The sequence below is a fragment of the Schistocerca cancellata genome, chromosome 8 (genome assembly GCF_023864275.1).
Source record: "Schistocerca cancellata isolate TAMUIC-IGC-003103 chromosome 8, iqSchCanc2.1, whole genome shotgun sequence".
NCBI lineage: Eukaryota > Metazoa > Arthropoda > Insecta > Orthoptera > Acrididae > Schistocerca > Schistocerca cancellata.
The window spans coordinates 313,345,115-313,352,425 of NC_064633.1; the positions used below are offsets into that span (position 1 = coordinate 313,345,115).

The window sequence follows — 7,311 nt, forward strand, 5'->3', positions numbered from 1 at the left end:
CACAGAAGGGAACGTCTAGAGTGGAGTCATCAATATGCCACCTGGACGGTCGAATAGTGGGCCAATGTACTCTTCGCAGATGAGTTTAGATTTAGTCTGGAGAGTGATTATCGATGGATTCGCATCTAGAGGGAAGTTGAAATACGCTTTCGCGGCCCATACACTGTGGAAAGAGACCGATATCAAGGAGTACCTTTATTGTGCGAGTAGACATTGTACTTAACCACTCGCACCCTTCTTCACGAAATTGTACGGGTGAATCGGCAAGGTTTTATTGCTGTCAGGTATCGTGACGACATCTTGAGACCGCTTCTGCGGTTGTTGCGAGGCGCTTTGGTCCCAGACTTCGTATATAGGGTGAGTCACCTAACGTTACCGCTGGATATATTTCGTAAACCACATCAAATACTGACGAACCGATTCCATAGACCGAACGTGAGGAGAGGGGCTAGTGTAATTGTTTAATACAAACCATACAAAAATGCACGGAAGTACCTTTTTTAACACAAACCTACGTTTTTTTAAATGGAACCCCGTTAGTTTTGTTAGCACATCTGAACATATAAACAAATACGTAATCAGTGCCGTTTGTTGCATTGTAAAATGTTAATTACATCCGGAGATATTGTAACCTAAAGTTGACGCTTGAGTACCACTCTTCCGCTGTTAGATCGTGTGTATCGGAGAGCACCGAATTACGTAGGGATCCAAGGGGAACGGTGATGGACCTTAGGTACAAAAGAGACTGGAACAGCACATTACGTCCACATGCTAACACCTTTTTATTGCCCTTTCTCACTGACGCACATGTACATTACCATGAGGGGTGACGTACACGTACACACGTGGTTTCCGTTTTCATTTACGGAGTGGAATAGAGTGTGTCCCGACATGTCAGGCCAATAGATGTTCAATGTGGTGGCCATCATTTGCGGCACACAATTGCAATCTCTGGCGTAATGAATGTCGTACACGCCGCAGTATATCTGGTGTAATGTCGCCGCAGGCTGCCACAATACGTTGTTTCATATCGTCTGGGGTTGTAGGCACATCACGGTACACATTCTCCTTTACCGTACCCCACAGAAAGAAGTCCAGAGGTGTAAGATCAGGAGAACGGGCTGGCCAATTTATGCGTACTCCACGTCCTATGAAACGCCCGTCGAACATCCTGTCAAGGGTCAGCCTAGCGTTAATTGCGGAAAGTGCAGGTGCACCATCATGCTGATACCACATACGTCGACGCGTTTCCAGTGGGACATTTTCGAGCAACGTCGGCAGATCATTCTGTAGAAACGCGATGTATGTTGCAGTGCTCTCCGATACACACGATCGAACAGCGGAGGACTGGTACTCGAGCGTCAACTTTAGGTTACAATATCTCCGGATGTAATTAACATTTTACAATGCAACAAACGGCACTGATTACGTATTTGTTTATATGTTCAGATGTGCTAACAAAACTAACGGGGTTCCATTTAAAAAAACGTAGGTTTGTGTTAAAAAAGGTACTTCCGTGCATTTTTGTATGGTTTGTATTAAACAATTACACTAGCCCCTCTCCTCACGTTCGGTCTGTGGAATCGGTTCGTCAGTATTTGATGTGGTTTACGAAATATATCCAGCGGTAACGTTAGCTGACTCACCCTGTATATGGACGATAATGCTCGACTTCATAGAGCACGGGTGGTTGATGTTTTCTTGGAAACTGAAGATATTGCACGCACGGCGTGGCCTGGTCGCTCTTCCCATCTGAATCCCTTAATACATGCCTGAGATGTACCAGGGTGACAGCTTGCATCACCTCTCTCCAAGACTGCGAGCAGCTCTGCAGGAAGAATTGGCTTTACTGCCTCAACATGAGACTGATGACATCATTCACAATATGCCCCGTCGTTATCAGGCCTGTATTGTTGCAAGAGGTGGTCGCACCCCATACTGAGCACATTAACTTGTTGTCGGAATGTGTGCGCAAATCCGTTGAGTTGAAAAAAAAAAAGAAGAACATTTTTGTCTACTTTCGAGCATGTTGCAGTTGTTTACGTTCTGTGTTCTTTACAGTGTTTTTACTTTACTATCATCTGTTTATACTGTTTCGTGGCAAAATAAACGCAACCTTGCAAAGTTTCCGTTTGTTGCTTTGATTTTGGACACCAGTGTAATGCCAAATCTATCCGACATCACTCTTGGCGTTTTATTTGTCCTATTAGCAACAGCATTCATAGAATCGAGTATGGTAAAAGGGGCGAAACCTTTGTTCTTTGCTGGAAAAAGGAGATATTGAGTTTCAGCTTTTTCTGCGGGCACTACCATTCGCAGCACGTTAACACGATCTGGCATTAGAAGTCGGTATGCTGCAAGGAGACAGTGCCAACCGTTCTGCACTGGCAAGCACGCAATCTTACCACGCCCTCCCGTGAATAGAGCCACTGGATGTAGCTAGAAAACGGACTGGAGACTTGACGCCTACTATCTGTGAGAGACGCGAGACCCCTTTAAAGTAGCGTATCGAGGGAGGGAACAACGTAGTTCGGATCGAGTAACTAGTTCTGCCATGAAGACAGGCTAGTAACGTGGACCGAAAAATATCGGTTCCCTCTGTTAATTCAATCCGCCTAGTTCATGCTTAATGGTAGCATTTGGATTACGATATGTGACAAACTTTATATTTTTGTACACAGTATATGATATTTTTTCCAGCAGCACGTCCAGAGTTCAAGAGACATTATTTGCGCAAGTCTATGAGGGAAAGCATCACTTGTTAAAAGCATCTCCTTGAAGTCTTGTTAAAAATGTGTATATTACAAAGACATAAAAATGAAAGATGTGAACAATTGAATTCTTCAAGTCTGCTGATGTGACCATTATCCACATAGTGTATTCGTTCGTAAGACAAACGTTTGTTCTCGCTATTGGAAAAAGGAAAATCGTTTTCTTTATAAACGAAAATTTGTATATTATTTGGTAAGAAACTCAACCTTGAAAGCAGTCGTAACTGAATTCTTCCACATAGGGAGAGAGCCACGTTCTAACATCGCTATGGACTAAAAGGAGTATTTCTTGTAGTGCGTAACTCAGGTTACAAATGCCTATAGATGAAGAAAAGTTAACAAACTGGTGCGGTTTCAGCTGATTATTAACAGAAGAGCCGTGCGGGATTAGCCGAGCAGTCTACGGCGCTGCAGTCATGGACTGTGCGGCTGGTCCCGGTGGAGGTTCGAGTCCTCCCTCTGGCATGGATATGTGTGTTTGTCCTTAAGATAATTTAGGTTAAGTAGTGTAAGCTTAGAGACTGATGACCTTAGCAGTTAAGTCCCATAAGATTTCACACACATTTGAACATTAACAGAAGAAATACAAGTATCATAAGGTATAGGATTGCTATAATGGCGTGATTTTAATAACGAAGTACGAAAGAATCATCGATATCCGGAAGACGACAACAGATAATTTTCAAACAATTAGACAAAGCTACTGTGTCCGGAATAAACTTTCACGTTTGCTGCCTATCGCAAGTTAAAACAGTGTGCCGGACCGGGGAGCGAAGCTGGGACCAAATGATTGAATCCACTTGACGGAAAATAATCGTCTTCAATGCGATAATCGATTTTAAAAATTAAAACTGCGCTGAATTAAGGAGAAGCTAACTGCTCAGTCTTCTTGAGACAACTAAGGTATAATGTGTTTTTAACTGAAATGAAAGAAAATAATATCTATATACTGTAAATGAAAACTCTAGAAAAATTTTGGTACGAAGTGTCGTATTCTGAAGGCTGAGGAATCCCAGCACGACTCAGCGACCACCCCTCATATTATTGTTTCCGCCAGTACCTCGTCTCCTACCTTCTAGATTACACAGTTCTCCCGCGTAACTTGTGGGTCTACTACAGCTGCAGGAAAGGAGATTGCGGAGAGATGGCTTAGTCACAGGGTGGCGGATTGTTTCCAAAATGATTTCTCACTCTGCAGCTCGGTGTACGCTGATTTTAAGCTTCCTGATAGGCCCCCCAGTTCGAGTCCAGACCCAGGCCCTGCTCTAATCCACCGGGATGTTTCGAACATACTGTCTGTGTCCTCGTATTCAAGAAATAACGAAATTGGGCAGTTTCTTATTGGTCTTGGGCTTTATATTGTATGTTTTTACACAATGGAGATAAGGAACACATTAGGGCAGCGTTTCTCAACCTGTCAGTATTTGGGAACCAATTTTCAGTCACAACTTTCTTTTCCCCTCCCCCCTCTTCCTCATAAGATATTTTTAGCACTTTGATGATGAAGTTACAAAGTTACATACCTTAAAAATTACAAAGAATACATAAATTAAATGTTAGAGTTCGTGATGATATGTCAGCAGTAAAAGGACTACTTTTCTGCAACCCAATAGATCTCAAAGCAGAAGCGGTAGTATTATTTATCATCTTAAATGATTTTATAAACAAGGCAAACACAGAATGGAAAAATTGCACTTGAATATGCATTGATGGCGATAGTTCAATGTCTATAAGATTCCATAGTATACAAGCATTTGTGAAACAAAAATGTCCCGCGTTGCGCCTGAACACATTACATGATCCACAGAGAAGCTCTGGTTTCCAAAGAAATTAGTCCCAGTCCGAATATTGTACTAACTATGGTTGTAAGTTATATATAAATGAGGCCCCTAAAATCAAGATCACTTTTTGCAGCTTGTAAAGACTTGGGTGTAGCACAACCAACTTTACTACTTTATTGCGTGGCAAGATGATTAACAAGTGCGAAATTTTCGCAACGAGTTTATCAATTAAGAAATGAAATCCTCATTTTACTAGAAAAGGAAATGCGGCTGGAAGCTGAGAATTTTTGAGATGGTTTGTTTGTGATGAAATTGAGCTACTTGGTCGACATATTCGAGAAATCAAACTTGAACCTTCAACCCCAAGGAACAAATACACATGCGTTGGAAACGAGTGATAAAGTTTTTTTCATAGAAAATATAAACGTTGGAGCAGAAATTAAAAAAAAAGACCCATAAATGTTCACAAATGTGTATGAGAATATTGTTTTTGTTGTGGTCTTCAGTCCAAGGACTGGCTTGATACAGTTCTCCATGCTACTCTATCGTGTGCAAGCTTCTTCATTAGTAACTACTGCAATCTACATCCCTCTGAATCTGTTAGCTGTATTCATCTCTTGGTCTCCCTCTACGATTTTTACCCCTCACTCTTCCCTCCAGTACTAAATTAGTGATTTCTTGATACCTCGGAATGTGTCCTAGCAACCAAACCCTTCTTTTAGTCAGGCTATGCCACAAGTTTCGCTTCTCCCCAGTTCTATTCTGTACCTCCTCAGCAGTTACGTGATGTATCCATCACAGCATTCTTCTGTAGCACCACATTTCAAAGCCTTCTATTGTCTTCTTGTCGAAATTGTTTATCGTCCATGTTTCACTACCATACAGCGCTACACTCCATACAAATACTTTCAGACCTTTCTGACGCTTAAATCTATACTCGATGGTAACAAATTTCTCTTCTTCAGAAACGCTTTTCTTGACATTGCCAGTCTACATTTTATATATTCCCTGCTTCGACCATCGTCAGTTATTTTGCTGGCCAAATAGCAAAACTCATCTGCTGCTTTAAGTGTATCATTTTCTAATCTAATTCCCTCATCATCACCAGATTTAATCCGATTACACTTCATTATCCTGGTTCAGCTTTTGTTGATGTTCGTCTTATATTCTCCTTTCAAGATACTGTCCATTCCGTTCAATTGCCCTTCCAAATACTTTGCTGTCTCTGACAGAATTACAAAATCGTCAGCAAACCTCAAAATTTTTATTTTTTCTTCCTGGACTTTAATTACTACTCCAAATTTTTCATTTGCTTACTTTAATGCTTGCTCAGTATAACACTGGGGATAGGCTGCAACCATGCCTCACTTCCTTCTCAACCACTGCTTCCCTTTCGTGGCCCTGGACTCGTACAACTGCCATCTGGTTTCTGTAAAAATTGTAAATAGCCTTTCACTCCCTGATTTTTACCCGTGCCACCTTCAGAATTTGAAAGAGAGTATTCCAGTCAATGTTGTCTAAAGCTTTCTCTAATGCTATAAATGTAACCCTCCGCACGAATAGACCATGAAGGTCCAACGGTACCGACCGGCAGCCGTGTCATCCTTAGTCTACAGGTGCCACTGAATGCGGATATGGAGGGACATGTAGTCAGCACACCGCTCTTCCGGCCGTATGTCAGTTTACGAGATCGGACCCGCTTCTTCTCAGTCAAGTAGATTCCTAATTTGCCTCACAAGGGCTGAGTGCACCCCCCTTGCCAACAGCGCTGGGCACACCGGCTGGTCACCCATCCAAGAACTAGCTCAGCTCGACAGCGCTTAACTTCGGTGATCTGACGGGAACCGGTGTTACCACTGCGGCAAGGCCGTTGGCAATACTATAAATTTAAGTTAGCTTTTCTTAACCTGTGTTCTGCGAGAAGTCGTAGTGTCGGTATTGCCTCGCTTCTTCCTACATTTCTCTGGAATCCAAACTGGTCTTCCTTGAGGTCGCCTTCTACCAGTTTTTCTAAACCTCTGTAAAGGATTCGTGTTAGTATTATGTGACCGTAACTTATGAAACTGATAGTTCGGTAATTTTCACACCTGTCAGCACCTGATTTCTTTGGAATTGGGACTGTTATATTCTTCTGAGGGTACTTCGCCTGTTTCATCACCTTTCTCACCAGATCCAAGAATTTTGTCATGGTTGGCTCTCCCAAGGCTATCAGTAGCTTTGACAGAATGTTGTCTACTCCCGCGTTCTTGTTCCGACTTCAGTCTTCAGTGCTTTGTAGAATTCTTCACACAGTATCATGTCTCCCTTCTCATCTTCCCATACGTCTTCTTCCATTTCCATAATATTGCCCTCAAGCACGTCTCCCTTGTGCAGACCCTCTATATACTCCTTCCACCTTTCTGCTTTTCCTTCTTTTCCATCTGAGTTCTTGATATTCATACAGGTGGTTCTCTTTTCTCCAGACTTACAAATCTAAAGAAAAATAAGTAAAAACTCTTCTTGTAACCACTGAAAATCATCTAACCAATCTAAAAATAATTTTGAAATGTATTTTGTTGCAGACGAAAACTTGGTAGATCGCTACGAGTGGGTTTTGGATCCATTCCAAAATGCTTCCGAAGTTTTCTTAACTACCGAAGAAGAAATCTTTTTAGACAACACGACAAGTGGCGAAATCAAAAGACAATTTAGTAGTAATCGCCCTTTGAATTTTGGGCAGGGCTGAGTTTTCTGCACTGAAAACAAGAATATTTCGTGTA

At 41.9% G+C, this 7,311-nt stretch overlaps 1 pseudogene; it reads right to left on the reverse strand.

The window, feature by feature from the left end:
• Positions 1 to 6,309: 6,309 nt before the first annotated feature.
• Positions 6,310 to 6,427, reverse strand: LOC126095959 (5S ribosomal RNA; annotated as a pseudogene).
• Between the last annotated feature and the right edge of the window lie 884 nt (positions 6,428 to 7,311).